The sequence below is a fragment of the Sabethes cyaneus genome, chromosome 3 (assembly GCF_943734655.1).
Source record: "Sabethes cyaneus chromosome 3, idSabCyanKW18_F2, whole genome shotgun sequence".
Classification (NCBI taxonomy): Eukaryota; Metazoa; Arthropoda; class Insecta; order Diptera; family Culicidae; genus Sabethes; species Sabethes cyaneus.
Window position 1 is genome coordinate 174,088,314 of NC_071355.1, and position 17,375 is coordinate 174,105,688.

At 43.0% G+C, this 17,375-nt stretch overlaps 1 protein-coding gene across 1 annotated transcript in view; it reads right to left on the minus strand.

Moving 5' to 3' along the window:
- The window catches only part of LOC128742688 (netrin receptor unc-5-like), a 297,884-nt gene that overhangs the window by 254,771 nt on the left and 25,738 nt on the right, over window positions 1–17,375 (minus strand). The gene's annotated exons all lie outside the window — the stretch shown is intronic.

A 17,375-nucleotide genomic window follows, 5' to 3' on the forward strand; every position in this document is an offset into this window, starting at 1 on the left:
TCTATTACTTTAGTTACTGAAATCGGTTTGTTTATTCATCGTCTTTCCTAAGAAGAAAAAAAATTGATTAAAAACGATATAACATAAAAATTAAAAGCCTCCCAGACACAAAATCTCCGAGCCACAAACCAATGAAAGAACCCTTCACTCCTGCATATCAAATCAACAAAACGAATCTCTTCAGCTGGCAATTAAATACTCATAACTTTAGCAATTTTAACGGAACTAAAAATCCCCCGGCGAGAATAAAAGAACACATCATACTCGAAAGTGTCAAATTCGAACTACCCGTCCGTCCGTCCGTCCGTATACGCCCTTCCATACCCGCTCAGGAAAACATATATTTTTCCCATATACATTTATGAACAGACACCGGAAAAAGTGTACGACCGTGGCGAGGGCAAAGTGAGCAACCCAACCGAGGAGAAAGGGGTTTCAGAATTTATGAAATGTATAAATTTCATTGTTTCTTTTCGGATGTATGTTCCCTTTTCTTCCTGTCTCTGGCACTCCACCGCCGAACCGAATCAGTGTTGTGTGGTTTGGATTTATGATCTTATCGTGCACACCGAAAACAGCAGCCAACAGTGTGACTTCTTTCTCTTCCTTCAGCTTCCTTCAGCCTTTATGCTTCATACCTCTTCAATGTTCTCTGACTGTCAGGGCTTGCACTTCAAGGCAACCTGAAAGCGACACTGTCAAGATGACGGATCACGAGATATATGTATTCCTTCTGTTTGCTGCGCTTTCGAGTTGCGATTTTTGCAGACTGTGGGCTTGGTGGGAAATTTGGGTCTTTGTGGTTTTCGGGAACTGAGACTGGATGTGTGTTATTCTTTTTCGAACGTTTTCCCATTACCTGACACAACAAACAACGACGACGGTGCAGTGCATTGCAGATGGTGCTGCAAGATTTACACGGTTGTCAGTTCGTTAAGAATATACGGGAATCTGATATCTTAGATTAACCCCTTTGTCGGTAAATACAATGCAGTTGCTAAGATCCTTCCAACCAAAATTGTCACCATGCTGATCGAATCGTAGGTACATTACTAATGATAATAATTTTTCTAACAATTAAAGCATTCCACCTCTTCGGGAAACTACTTTCTGCGTGGGTAAGAAGCAACATTTTTCATCTCCATTAAGCTCATTCCAGTCAGCAAATATTTCAAATAACTTCCGCTCCTTGTTAAACTGTCCTGCGCGCTCTCCCCTTCACACTTCACATCACCCTTAATGGTTTACCTCTACAACATACATTGTTTGCTCGCTTGCGCTGCCTTCACGCCTCATAAACCCTAACCACGGTCAATGCGGCACAAACTGCGAAACGGCCAACTTCGAGCAGTCCGAGCAGAGCAGAGAGCTGATAAAATATTCTAGTCAATTAACTTGACTTTAAGATACCGAAAACAACGAAAGGAAAAAGAACTTGCGCGCCTTGACAATCGGATCGGGTCGCAGTTCCGGTGGTGATCCGCGCGCTGACGCTCGCCCGGACGGACTGTTGCGGAAGGTGCGAGGTAATAAAATAAGGCTCGCGGAGGAAACGCTGAACAGAACAATAAAGTAATATCTTTCCTCTTTTATTGTCCCGTCATCATTTCTGCACTGCGCTGCGCTCTAGCTGATGGTGTGCCGCTCGTGGTATTTCCCCGGGATATTCACAAACGTACCGGCCGGGCGGCGGCAGCGGCAGCCGTGTGGTGAGCTCGAACACGCACCACCCGAATGACATGGCTGATGGTTACGGTGCGGTCACTATGGGATAAAGTTTGGACGAATTCTTTCGATTGGTTTTAGCTGTCGAGGATAACACTGGGGGAAGCGGGGAACAGCTTCAGGGTCTCACTTCTAACTTGAAACAAGTGCTTTGTAATCAAATTTTGAATTTCACGTTTCCTAAAGTATTCATTTCAATTGGTTTTGAAAATTGCTTTCCTTCGCTGTCAGCTGGGACCAGAGTTTGGTCCAACTCGGCATAGACACAGACTATTCTCCACATAGATAAAATTATTTTAAGAAAATTGGAAAATATAAATAAGCGAAATGAAACTTTAAACATTCGTCTCCAAAATTGGAATATTAAATTAGCTTTAAGATAATTAGATTCAATAAACAATGTTAGCCTTTTACAGTAGAGTTCTCCAATTAAACAATTATAGCTGCACTTTGCTGCAGAACTTGCAAACGGTTTATTTACTTTTTCACCTCTGCTTTCCTGACGTGTTGCCAGATGCAGCGAAACACTCAAACGCATAAGTTGTGTTGTAAGAAATAGCGAAATGCTCGCTTATCGTTTTCCTGCGACAGGATTGCCTGCTCGGCGATTTCCACCACGTGCCCCGTCCGTGAACCTGGTCCGGTGGCTACACTAGGTCCAGTATAACCCTCACTGATCGCCAGCACCACAAGCTTTGCTGTGGCTCTCTTAAATGAGCCAGTGCACTATTAGTACGAACCCAGGCCTGCCGTACTCTACATTCTGCTACCTACACACTCGCGAACGCACAGCCTCATATCGTATTTCTGCAAAACCCACTCGCGAGTTAAATGACTCGTGTGTAATCAGCTGCTCGTAAAGGCTTGTGGTGCACTGGGATACAGATTTTGCATTACTTTTTCTTTTCTTCTTCATCTTTGCCCATGATTCTACTCACGGGCGGGAGTACGAGTCCTTGCGAGTAATCGGTATCAGTAGTCCGAGCTGCAATGACGAACGGCAGCGACGACCTTAGCTATTAGCTAAATACACACTCGCAAAAACTCGTTGCAGTGCGTGAATAAATAAGAGCCGAATCTGACAGGGATGGTTATGCCGGCTTGTTAATTAAAATGAGTACGGGTGTGTGAGAAAATTATGCCACAAACTCGTTCTGCTTCAATGGTGTACAACATGTTGGATAGCTAATTAGTAGCAAGTTTCGTCTTTGTTTTCAGTCAGTTTAAGCGTCTCTAACGGTAGACTCTTTAACCTTCTTTTGCTGTACGATATCAACCGTAACACGCACGATATCGTTGTCACTAGGACCATCCATTTGAACATTCGTATGATATCCATCACGGGAGCGGCAAGCTGCACATTATGAACATATAGATGTGCTCTCAGCTCTTCCTCCGTATCTGGACGCGGCAATTTCTGCTTTGACCAGTCTGCATCTGGCAGGTATAGAAACCCCGGTCCAGTGAACCAAGTGCTCGTCGAACCTACTTACAAGGTCTTACGTCCACTTTGTAAGCTGGTATGCGTTCATCCTCGTCGGAACTCAACGCCCCTCTGACAGATTTGTACGGTTAAGTATTTCGGTAACGCGAATTACCACGAACTCCTTGGACTTGCGCTGATCTGACCTCAGCACAGTCGTCGAGGCCATGCAGAAGAACTGCTGCCTGATCTCCAACGCATAACTGTCTCGTACCGCAGAAGCTTTCGTGGCTCCAGCCACTGCCGCTTGCAGCTCGAATTCCGGAACCGATACTGGCTTCAGCGGAGTCTCTTTCACTTGGCTGGTCACAAAAACACACGGAACTGTTCCCTCTACTACCGGTCGAAAATAGGCCGCACAACCGTAAGCACCAGAACAAAAAGAGACGCAACGTAAGTAAATTGCGACAACAGCGTGCCGGCTGTCGATCTCGAAGAGATCTGGCGAAAAATCGGTCAGCTGAAGAATAGTAGAGCTACCGGAAAGGACAGATTTTCGGTAGAACTCTACAAAAATGGTTAAGAACTGCAAGCAACGGTACTTCACTGGATAACTTCAAGGATTTGGGAGGAGGAGAAACTACTGGAAGAGTGGATGAAAAGTGTAGTCTGTCCCATCTATAAAAAGGATGATCGGCTAGATTGCTGAAATTACCGTGGCATTACGCTGGTTAACGCCGCCTACAAGGTCCTCTCCGCGATTTACTTGTGTCGTCTATCCTCAATAGCAAGAGAATTCGTATGTGGGTTTTATGGGGGCCCGTGTAGATCCGTAGTAGATCAAATTTTTACGCTCCGACAAATTCTCAAGAAATGTCGGGAGTACAACGAATCATTATCGCCCACGCATCATATTTTCGTAGATTTCAGAGTAGCTTACGATACAGTTGAACGCGAACAGCTATGACAGATAACGGCTGATTACGGTTCTCCGGACTAACTGACGCGGCTGATCAAAGCTACCCTGAGCGAGTGATGCGCTAGGTGCGCGTTTCGGGGGCACTCTCGAGTCCGTTCGAAGCGCGCAGAGGGTTGCAGCAAGGGAATGTCCTGTCCAATTGAATGTCACTATTGAAGGCGTTATCTGGAGAGTGGGAATCTAAACGAGAGGAACGATTTACAGCAAGAGTAGCCAACTCCTTCATAGATCTTCCTTCATAGACGACCTCGACATCATTACTAGAAACCTTAGGACGGCGAAGGCAATCTTCGCCAAACTTAAAACGGAGGGTAGGAGGATAAGGTTACAAATCAATGTGTCGAAAATCAAATAAATGGCAGGAAGCGGCTCCAGAGAAAGCAACGTTAATCCCACGGACAGTGACTATTGACGGCGATGAACTGGAGGTTGTTTATGAATTCGTATATTTATGATCTCTGGTCACCACCGACAATAATATGAGGAAGGTGATTCAACGACGCATTCCAGCCTATTTCTCCCTCCGTAAGACGCTTCGACGCTTCAAGGAGCATTCACCGCCGCGCAAAGCTGACGATGTACAAAACGCTGATCAGACCGGTAATCTTCTACGGGCTTAAGACAGCAACTTTGTTTACGAAAGATATACGTGCACTTACCATATTTGAACGAACAGTGTTGTGGGCTATTTTTGGCGGAGCACAAACGGATAGTGGTGAGTGGCGTAGGCGTATGAACCACGAGTTGCAGGCACTACTTGGAGAGATTCCAAGTATACCTGGCGAAAGTTGGGGGACTACGGTGGGCCGTCCCCGTCGCAAGGATGCCGGATGACTGTGCAATGCAATCCGTCCTCTTCAATAACCCCACCGGCATCAGGAATAGAGGAGCTGAATGTGTCAGATGGCTTGACCAGGCTGAAGCCGGCTTGCGTGTGTCGAGACGCTCCACAAATTGGCGATGAGTAGCCCAGGACCGAGTACAATGGAAAGGAATTCTTGATGCGGCAAGGGCAACACCGGCTCTCGGCTGGTAAATTTTGCAATCGTAAGCGCTTTCCTTACATCGGATACTAAAAGCAGCTGGAGGTTCTCAATTTGATCGGTTCTAACGTCTCCAAAGTAACTCCGGGGAATTCGTATTACTTCGATCATCGGCAGAACTTTTGTCCTGCGAATCGACTCCTGGAATGATTCACCGTCAATTTCCTTGTTCTCCACAAATATTGCACTAGCATGCGGCTGAAAACAGTGAACGGAGAAAGCAAGCCTTGAGGATCTAACATCGCCTTGACACAACTCAACACGATCCTTTTTGTTGGTCGTTCGACCCCTTGCAGAACCGGTTGGTATTCCTCTCGTCCAGCGGTCGAACACAGGAAGACATCTTTTGGCAGCTGGCACCCATACAATTCTCGGAACTCCCTCGGTTTGCGTGTTCTTGTCCCTGTTGAAGTGGATGGCAGGATTCACCTTCTACTTGTCCATCGCGTCCATAACGTACACTGTTCTTTGCATGTTCCCACCGAACGTTTCACGTTTCCTGTCCACGTAACGACCTGGCTTAGTAATGCCCTCTGCGTTCAACCTGTTGACGATAAGCTCCTCCAATAAGCGTAGTGGACGACCAGAAAAGCGAGTACATCCATCGCGTAGCTCCGAAAATAGAGTGTAACCGGTACCATGCCATATGGGCATGGTACTTAACGTTCAGTAGCTGGACAACTCCTTCAGCTCGATGTAGCAGAGGATGGTGCTCACCGTGGCATCCAACGACATTGCAACGCACTTTAAAATTGCACCAACTTTTGTCGTGGTTATTCAAACACAGCGCGCAGAGTTTATTTTGCTCCACAATCTTCAGTCGATCCGCAATGCGAAGCTTTTTAAAATCATCACAAAAGCGCAACTTGTGAGCTGTCCGTTTACCGGCCCAGCAGGATTTAAGAACTTTCGAACTTTCTTCTTTATTTGGTACGAAACTATGGACATAGTACTTATTTATTTACTTACTTAGGTGGCTTGCCGTCCTAAGACAAAGCCTGTTGAACAAAGTTTCTCCGTGTAACTCGGTTGAGGGCTACCGCTTTCCAATTCCTCGGACAACGGGTACCCTCCGCCAGATCTCGCTCCACCTGGTCTAACCATCTTGCTCGCTGCGCTCCTGGTCGTCTTGTTCCTACCGGATTTGAGGCGAACACCATCTTTGCAGGGTAGTTGTCCGGCATTCTTGCAACATGCCCTGCCCATCGTATCCGTCCAGCTTTAGCCTCTTTCTGGATACTGGGTTCGCCATAGAGCTGTGCGAGTTCATGGTTCATCCTCCACCTCCATACTCCGTTCTCCTGTACGCCACCGAAGATCGTTCTTAGCACTCGTCGTGCGACTCCGTCTTAGCGTCTCCGAGCACTCGCAGGTCTTCCTCGAGCATTGTCCATAGACATAGACGAAATCTTTTTCCTTCAGCTAACCTGTTTCAGAAGACTACGCATCGCGTAGGGTGATCGATGGGAACTCAGATACCTCCGATACGGTCGATACGTCCGACACGATATCGTTTATGAAGTCGATAAACACACGCAAGTAGCGGCGTTCCTCTCTTCTCCCGCTTGAAGCGGACCCTATCCGTATGTGGCGAAAGTTTGTCAACCAACTCGTTCGCCAGCATTGGATTTTTGAGATGACCTGACAGATGAGCAGCCTCAAGATGATCACAAAGTTGCTTCACCGAGATCCCAAACAGAATAAAGGATTCAAGCCGATCGACTCCCGGGGCTGCAGCGCTGCGCACCTTCAGCAACAGTATCTACAGGAACTTTTCGGGTTTTCCCAAGAGACGACGGAGGTCGTTGATGACGTCAGGAAAAGAATCTGAAAGAACCAACTTGCTTCTAACCGCCTCGAGTGCGCTACCTTGCAGACTGTCTTGGAGCCACTGTAAGTTGTCCAGATTTGAGAAACCACATGCCTGCGTAGAATACTGATAGCTGCTGATGAAGATAGGCCACAACTCCTGTTAACGCTTTAACGATGAGTAGATTCTTGGAGAGCGCTTGTCTAGCCGCTATTTGTTCCTTGGATAACGTATTTCGCTTCCTTTCCGACGGTTGTTTATTTTGCAGCAACCGCTGCTTTCACGATAATGACCGCTTCTGTTGTTTACCAGCCTACAGACGAGAAAGCACTTCTCGTTATTTTCGAGACAGCTTAAACTTTCCGCGCGTTTCTTCCTTTACATTCTTTTCTTCCTCATTGACCGAATTGCACTCGACAGCTTCGGCTTCGTATTCGCTGGCTTCTTCGGACGCAAATCTTATCGATGGAGGACCGTAGAATAAAGTATATCAAAATAAATGTTGATAGTATCTAAACAGAACGGGATAAGGCATGAAGGGGAAAGACCGGAGTATTAGGTAAGAGAGGGTCATTGAGGCAACACTTAAGTAGATGTGTACTTTACCAGCTTGGGTAAAGAGGAACGGCGAAAGACAAATGAATAACACTCATTTTGAAATACACATCATTGAAATATATGAGGAAAATCAACAGTCCGAGGTGGCGAACTTGAGGGATCCCAGATGGAATTTCCAGAATTTCCGGAAAAATTATCACCGATTTTCACTGTTAGCTGGCGACCAACGAGGTGCGAATGTAACCAGCTGATAACTTGGCCGCAGAAGCCTAACTTTCCCAATTTGGCTAAGGCAAATTCGTAGTTCATTCTATCCAAGTAATCGAGGTTATACTTATAAAGGCGTCGTCTAGATAAAATGTGTATAATTCTGAAGCGCCTGAAGAATGAACTGATTTACAGTAACTAAATACAATACATCAAATCGAATATTTTCATAGGCCTAATGAAGTGTAGCTTTGTTCGATAGGTTTTCTTTGACATTAACTGAGAGAGGAGCCGTTTTTTTCTAACCACAAAACATCAAGCATTACTCCACAGTGTCAGCAGCCACAGCAAAACGGGTGTGCACTTGATACCACCACCGCCTTTTTGATGGCATTGTTGGAATTCAGGAGGGTGCACGCAAGTCAAGATAGCGCGCCGTGCAGTGTGATGAATGATAAATTGACACAAATGCGATGACTGTATTTTATTTATGCTTCTCTAGTGCTGCCTCTGGCTGGGTCGGGGGCTATCATCTTTGCCGTTTGATGTGCATTTAAAACGCGAAGATAAGTTCGACCTACGCAGCCGTCGAAACCGTTGGTTGTTGCCGAAACAAACAAAATAGCTTAGAGGGATGAGTCGGGTAAAACCGTACCCCATGATTAGTGCAGAGTTTCGACTCGTTCGTCAAAAGGCAAAAATAAAGCAAAACTCTACCTCCGACTTTGATTTATAATGCGATATCTACTTTTATTTTTTCACAAAACTTTCATTAATTTGAAATGTCTTTGACCCAATTCCACCAAATTACCCATTGAAACTGTCACTTGATGCTGGCTTTCGTAACCACGACAAAATACAAGACTAATCATCAGCCGACCTCTCTGAGGCCGCATCACTGGAAACCATGAACCCCATTGAAAGTGACATTAGCGCTAAAGTACATTTACTTGTCCCAGTGGCAATGTTGACGGGCGTCCCTCAACTCATACCTCTCTGTTTGTCCGATCCAGCGGAGGAACACTCCTCTCGGTGAATATCACTTTCTCAATGGCCTTCTTCCGTTGGGTTCGACCATCATCCGAAGGGTGGCGCTGCTGGGGTCCGCGATCTTATCAAACGAAGGACAGTCCGACTCCGTACGTCAGTCAGTCGAAACTGTACATACAAACGCCCGTTTTTCCCATCCGGGACGCGGCATTTGAAAACAGACAGCTAAATGACTGTCAATAGGCTGTGCATCGCAAACGAAACGACGTCGTTGATGACAACAACTACAATGATTATGTAGGCAAGTCTCTTTTCGGCGGCGGCAAACCGTTTGTTGAATGTTCAAGTTGGTGGACAATTTCGACAAACCTACCTCATCATCATTACCGTTGCGATCGGCTTACCGACGACGACGACGACGACAACGAGGACGGTGGTACGAAAAAATGGGCTGCCCAACCGGCGAATAATGGTCAAATCAGCGACCGAGATTGCCGAAAGGGTGGTTTTAATATTACGATTCGAATCCAAAGTCCAATTTTTTTTCCATCAAACCGAAGCACCCTAGTTTTCACAACCGCTGGAAGAGAGTAATCACCGTAGAAGTGGAGCAAACCGTGCCAATATGTGACAATGTTCACCGTTTTCCTCCTTAGGCTGACGCGACGGACGAGAACCGAACAAGCTACTGTCACTTGAAGAAGTCAAATGACAAAACGATTCTCCCTTTGCGCTATCGCTCAAAGTCTCGGGATCTCCGGCTTGGCCGGGCCATGATTCGGACAGAGTGGAGATATGCAAATCAAGATATATCGTGATAATAGGATTATAATAGACATTAAACCTACTCGATGGTCAGTAGCAGCCCTCGTCGTCGGCGTTTCTAATGATTCGACTCTAATGACTTGCCGTCTCGGTTGGTTGGTTGGTTGGCACTAGGTTGACACGTATCACGCTGGCTGACTGACCATCCCATCACCACCGGGAGAATCTCTCGTGCTTGTGATGACGAGGTGTTGATTGCATTACCCAGCGAGCTGATATGATTAGTTGGTCGGAATGATCAACGTAAAGGGCGATAAAAGAGGAAAAAAATGCTGTCGACATTATTGGGCTTTTTTTCCTCATTTCAAACATCGAAAAGCACTTATGAAGATCGTGATGAGATGACGATAACGGAACCTAGTCGTTTGCCAACGACAGGTGGTTTTGTTGGCTGTAGGTTTTGATTGCGATAGGACTGCAGCGTTCGCTGGGTGGGCGAAAACATTGATTACACATTTGAAACGGTGCGGTGCTTGAGGGTTGCATGAGGATAAGATTAGTTATTAAAAAATGATGTATTGCATCATTTCTCTCGAAAATTCAAAAGCTTCGAGCAGTTAGTTTTTGAAGGGTGTTTTCAAAGCATCAAATTTGAAATCTTCGTTTTTGTGTTGAAACCATTAATTAATGGGCGCAGCCACAGCCGTCGTTTCGAGGAAAAGTTATGGGTTTCCGACATTTGTCCAGCTCAGAGCAGTTATCATCGTTTTACAGCCGTTTATAATGAATCATGTGATGCAAAGCTACCTACTAAAGGTATTTATGAAAAATAAAATATTTTTCTTTGATTGATGAGGGTCATAATGGGTGGATCGTTTTTTTTATTTCTGTTCGAGGTATCGAAGTGAACGGTCAAAACAAAAGATTGACCTACCAACAAGTATCAAAATAGGAATGTCTCTCACATTAAAACTAATTCTATTTTGAGGATTTTTTAATTGAGTAAAATTGTGTTAAATTTCCATAGAATTTTTCGGGAGCTGGTTAGAGATTTTTTAATTTTTATTGATAATAAAGCGTGTGTAATGGAACTTCAACTCTCTAGGCATTTCCAGGATCGCCTGTCACTCGAATATTTGGTAATATCCTCGGTATAACGTTAACAGAATGAAAGTTAAAAAGGAGCCCCTAACATCGAGAAAACAGGTCAAAACTGTACCATCGATAAGAGAAGTGGAAGATCGTTTCGCAGAAAACATCAGAATTGATCTCATGCTGTGTTTGTGTTTTGTGTATTTTTATGGAATCCCGATGAATTTTGAAGGTTAGGGTAACATTTCTTATTTCATTCAGCAAGGTGAAATGGAAAGACATTCAATAGTTATATTAAAACTTCATCTGTTTACTGGTTTCAGACATATTCTCAAAATAGATTCTACTGAGTACGGTGATTTTTGTAGCAAGCCTGGTTTCTACAGGGAAGTAATTTAGGACCGTTCTTCTTTTCCACAACACAAACTTTAGTGACGTGTTTTTGTATTTCCAGCTGGATGCAACCTATTATGTGCGGATGATTTGAAAATTATCCTTGTCGTCACACCCATAGAGCAGCTTCAAAATTATGTTGTCCGATTTACTGATTTGTAATCGTGAACACTCTCTCTATAAACGTATCCAATATATACGTCTCCCATATAAACGAAATACAAATTTCCTCATAACGCGAGAACTAATCAAGCAACTGGAACCAAATTTGACATGTGAGTGGTTTTGGAGGCAAGGTTTTTTTCTATGGTGAATTGAGACCCCTGTCCTCTTTAGAAAGCGAGTTATGGCCCATCTTCCCTTTAAGAGGGTGGGCTTCCATACAAATGAAATGCAAATTCTCTCTTATCTCGAGAACTAATCAAGCAAATGGAACCAAATTTGGCATGTGGGAGTTTTAGATGGCAGAAATTTTTTCTACGGTGAATTACGACTCCTCCCCCTTTCAAGAGGAGGGGCTCCTATACAAATGAAATACAAATTTCCTCATAACTCGAGTACTAATCAAGCAAATGGAACCAAATTTGGCATGTGGGGCTTTTAGGGGGCGGAAATTTTTTCTATGATGAATTAAGACACCTCCCCTGTTTAGGAGGGGGGGCTCCCATACAAATGAAATTCAAATTTCCTTATGACTTGAGAACTAATCAAGCAAATGGAACTGCACGTTGTTCTATATTAGCTTTTTGACTGCATAGGTGTTGTAAATTGGCATCCAAAATTCTATTCAAATTCTTCGTGTCAGTAATTAGCTGTAAATTAGCATTGTCAGCACTATAAGAAGGTTATCAGTAAAGTAGCTGTATATTTTGCCAAAATAGCATTTAAGTAGCGTTTAAAGCGACTTAAATGCTTATTAGCCTACATTTGAATAGCATTGGTGATGCTTATTGATTACCTGGGATGCTTTCATAGTTACGTAACTGCCAAAATGAATCATCTAAGGTTGAACTCCTCAGAAACTTGCAAAACTCGAGATTGTGACAAAGATCATCCGAGATTCATGATTTATCTACAACACAGGTTAATTTGTGGCAATATGAAGTTTGTCGGGTCAGCTAGTATCATATAAATATAGAGTCAAAGGATCTTTCTGCAACGTGTTGCTATGGAACATGGGATTAAAACCTTCCAAAAGGATTATTCTAGTGCCGAATTGTAATGGTCCAGAATGGTAAATTAAGTGGAAACTTGATTTTTCCACGCAACCATATGAGATAACCTCACCAGCCAGCCATGTCTAAAAGGGAAATTTTGCATTGGAAAGCCCCATTCTTCCGGTGTGGTTGTTAGTTGGGGTAGTCCTAACTTTTTAAATAATAGCACACATAACTTTCTTGTTTAAAGTGCTAAAGCTAGCCTCTTTTTAGAAAAACAGCAGAACTTTTTTTTAACAAATAACTTGGCTGAAGACAGCAATTCTCTATCTTTTATACTTTTATTGACAAGTTTACCTTCATAGTCTAATATGTGTCTAAGTGATGAGTACTTGTAACTTCACTTTTCTTGTAAATTTAAAATCGTTTTGAATTGCTAACGGCACCGGACCGGATTATCTATCGCCACTGTTTTTCAAAAACTGTGCTGAAACGCTAGCAATACCCGCGAGTTTTATTTTCAATCGATGGATGTTCGAAGGAACTTTCTTAAGTGCGTGCAAGAGCGTTGCAATTACACCGGTTCATATAATAGACAGTCTTCATGAAGTTGTTAATTACTGTGCTATTTCAATTATGAGCTGTTTGCCAAATGGAGCCAATATTTAAAAGCCTCGTCCACGATTTACTGTTTCTGAAGATTTACCACCATTTTTCCGAATGCCAGCATGGCTTTGTTAAAAAACGATGAATGACGATGAATGTTTCATCGCTGATCAGTGGCACTTAATAAACGACAGAAACCGACTGTACCGACTTCACTAAGGTTTTCGATAAAGTGCCGCACGGTATATTGGTGGTAAAATTAGAAAAAAATGGGATTTCGTGAATGACTAACTCGAGGGAGCAAACTGAATACGATCACATAGATGAAACAAGTTCGCTTCCATTTGAGATTGAATCGGGTGTGCCTCATGGAAGCTATCAAGGACCACTGCTGTTTATATTGTTCGTGAACAGTCTCCTAACTACATGTTGGCAAATGATCTCAAATTTTTCCGTGTAGTAAAGTCAGCAGTTGACTATGGTGCAAACCAAGCTAACATTTTTTTTTCGTTATTAAATTGATGCATGCTAAACGGGATTGAAGTGAACCCTTGCAAAGTAAAGCTATCTCTTTCTGTAAAAACAAATGTAACATTATCTGATTACACATTTGAACACATCTGATTACAATATGTCAGCAGCAAATATCAACAGAGTGAACATAGCGAAAAATTTAGGCATTCTACTAGGCAATAAATTGTTATAGATCAGTGTAAAAATGTATCAGAGTGCTACGGTTTTAATAAAAGTAAAGCAGCTTTTAAACATAGAATAAGAAATATGTAATGTGTCTATACGATTACAGTCAATATGACTATGCGAAGGTGAGATTGGAACTCACAGCTTTCAATTTTCGGTTGAGGAAGTGGTAGGGTATGTTGCTGTTTCGTCGTAATTGCCTATTACCGTCCTGTCCAACACAAATTATTAAAAATATCAGTATTTTTATGACACACAATGCAAAACTAGTTATTCCCTAGTATTTTAGTTTGTTGTCTATCATACGCTATCAATCAAAGTGAACTGAGATCTATTTAAATGCTTTTTATCATTAAAGAAGTCCTACCACCCAAATTTCCTACGTTTTTTCGTGCGACGAAGAAGAAAATGTCGACTAATCGTTTTAATTTCCGTCATTCATAAATGAAAATAACTTACGCAAGGCATTGTCGTTATTCTACAACCAGGAAAACTTGCCTGACCTGCAGAAATTTTGCAGAATAACATTTGTCATGCCGTTCTACACAAATACATGCGCGTTAGCTTCGTAAACATTGTTGTGATGTTTAGTTCGGATGATGAAAAATTTTGAAGGACGGATTTTAAAACGGTACGACGAATTTGAGAAATAAAGTCAGTTGCGTAATTTCAATAATATGCTTTAATAATCGCTTTTCAGTGATTTAAAAGTTCACGGATCGGAAGGTAAGTGTGTTTTAATCAAATCCGATTTTAACCAAATCGATTTTCCGGATAAACTGATGCGGTTGATTAAAACTAGCCTGGAGCGAGTGATCTGTTACGCGCGTGTTTCGGGGCGCTCTCAAGTCCCTTAAGGAAACACTTTGAGGAATGGAGCAAGTGAGATCTGCAGAGAAGCACTCGATTGGAATCCGCAAAGACAGCGTAGAAGAGGCAGAACTAGAGGCTCATGGCGGCGCAACTTAGCCAACGACATCCGGGCTGTAGACGAAAACCTGTTCTGGCGACAGATAAATATCTTTCCACGTTAAAAATATCTATTTTGGAATGGGTATTGAAAAACATTACGTTAAGGAAATGAAACCTTCATAATTGATGCTACTTCGCCATCAATTGTATATTGTTTGTAGACCTTTTCCCCGTAGCAACATCAAACGGGTTAAACAAATATCAATCAGGAAAAGTCGCGATCCCAGCCAGCCGTAAGGTCACTGAACAGACCTTTTTAACCCGTCGTTTTAGGTGATCTTTCCCCTATCATTCAACCGCTAGCGAAAGCGCACCAAAGGTGAAACGGTGATAATTTATAAAAATTAACAAATCAAAGACCGCTAATAAAATATTCGACTCCCGCAAGCCCAAGCTCAACCATAGGCAGTCGGCGGGATTGCAACAACGCAACAACGGTTGGAACATGAAATAAAAAAAAAGACCCAAACACGACACAACGACATCTTTTCCTGTGTTCGCAGTTCGAGTTCCGCTCATCATTCCGAGAGCCCATTCCGAAGAGCTCCGATCGGTGTTGTCGCATCGTTTTGTCAAAAACGGCCCATAACCTGCCCGGTCGAGCGAGGGCAACAAAACGGCTGCGGTCGCGCAGGCTTCAAATTAACCGTGCACAGCCACACAATCGAGCCTCTTGTTCTGCTCCGCACCACGACGACTCCGTCAGCTAGAGCTTCGCCATCAGTCGTGTCGTGCGGAGAAAACTTTTATTATTTATGTTATTAGGTGTATTATCATTATTTGTGGATAATTTGAATAACAAATATTTTAGATGGCCCGTTTTGTCGCTTCGCTCTGGCTGGGTCTCAATGTATTCGAGTGTGCTATTGCTGCTTAGCAGGCGGGTAGACCATAAAAGACTGCATCAGAGCCAAGCAGCAACGGTGTGAACCCGGCGTACCGAGCTGCTCACTGGAAGACCATAAAGATATATCCAAGGTTTCTCTATCTCTATGGACAGAGGCACGCACTGACTGCTGGTTCCAGACCACAGTCTACAGGTAAAGATAAACCCTTTCACCGTGTGGGCTCAGAAGGACACTATGTACCGAAATTGGGGTAAGGTGCTTCAAGAACGCCTTTATTCTCGTTGTTGGTTTGATAAATATGGCGCCCGAGCGCGCATAGCGCGCCAGAAACCTAACTGAACGAAGCTGCCGGGACGTTGCTGGTTGGTGTCGCGTGCTTTCTTCGAAACGAATCTAGTCCGGCTTATCGTGGAAATGTAGATTAGTTATCGTGCGGGCTAGTCAAACACAAAGCGAGGAAGTGAGTACCCAACTATACGGACCACCAGCAATAAAGACAACGGAATAATGTGTAGACGGGCTGTACGTCCGCCTTCTAGAATTAGGATGGCGTGATTTGTTTTGAACATGTGTGTTGAACACTGAAGTAGAACGTATTGTGCTGTGGGCTATGGAATTATCAGGTTTATTCACTTTTGTGTTAAGAAAGGTTGTGGAAAGGTACCGAAAAAGGTTGCTTGAAATTGTTTGGATAATTAAAGATACAGTTGCTGTGTAAACTTCTTGCTTGTGGAAGTTTATTACCGATAAGGTAATGAAAACACTGTAACCAATGTTTGATTCCTGTAAGCTATGGAATTCAGTTCTAACAGTGGCACAGTACACACAAAGGTTTCAATATAGTACTCCAAAAGTAATAACAAAAATACTTCGATGATTAAAATTTCTCCATTTCCAAACCTTGGTAGAAGGCGGAGCATCAAAATTTTACAATTACTGATAAAGCCTGCAAGTCGAAGGTATCTGTCGTAAATTAATAGTAGGATTTAATCGCGAAAATGCTCTAGCAGTAAACTTAAAGAATGAGAAAAATGTTGCTATATGAAACTTCATTGTAATAAAGTTCAAACAACCCAAGCCAATTTTTATAAGAAAATGCAAGCAAATTAGGCGCAATTGAAACCAATGTTACAAATCCAGCGAAAAGCAAACGATGTCCACTCTTACGCGATTAAGTGTGAGAAGCATAGCATTAAACGCTCACTCCACTGATGTAAGCGTACGACGAATAACCGCCAGTGCTGTGTGCATACATTCTGCTACCCACCCACTCGCGAGCGCACAGCCTTGTAGCGTCTTTCTGCTCAGCCCGCTCACAAAATCAACTGCTCATAAATGGCCAACAAGCTGTGAGTGTGAGTGGATGTACGGATACAGATTATGCTTTACTTCCTTTTCGACGTAGGATTACGTCTTACTTTAATAGGGTGGCATGCTACGAAAACAAAGATGATCGTGATACGAAAAAGTGATAGACTTTGAACGCTTATAGCTCAGCCAATTCTGAATATAGTTTTCAGCACATGATTTCATTATTAGTTTTCGTTGCTAAGTTGCTACAGGCAACACCCTCTAGCCCTTAGTTGATAAAACGGAAGAAATTAGAAAAAAGGAGGGACATTGAAAATGCACTGCCGCTAGGTTTTCTCGTATGACTCACTACCAGAAGTGCTTCACGATTACCTCTCGCGGGCTTTAGATCTTTATTAGTTTGCTGTCATCTAATGAATTGGGTAAGCTGGTTGTCTCTTAAACTACCAAGGTTATTACCAAGTACACTTACTCTAAAAATTAATGTTTTAGAACAAGCTCTATGAATCATCAGTCAGCTTTTTCAAGGGCAATACGGGACTTCAAATTATTTCATTTCTTCGCTTAGAAAAATAGTTTTTTAACCTGGATCCTTCCCGCAAATAAAGCAAAAGGTGATGCTATCTACCGGCTGCAGTTTCAGTCCAAAACCCAATGAGGTTAAGTTTTTGTAAGGACCAAGTACTTATTATAAGCTAGGCAATTATCAAAAATCTGCTAATTGACCTGAAGATTATTGAGGAATCACAACGGGTGAACAGTACCGCAGGCTTTTTGTGATCTGCACCAGCATTTTA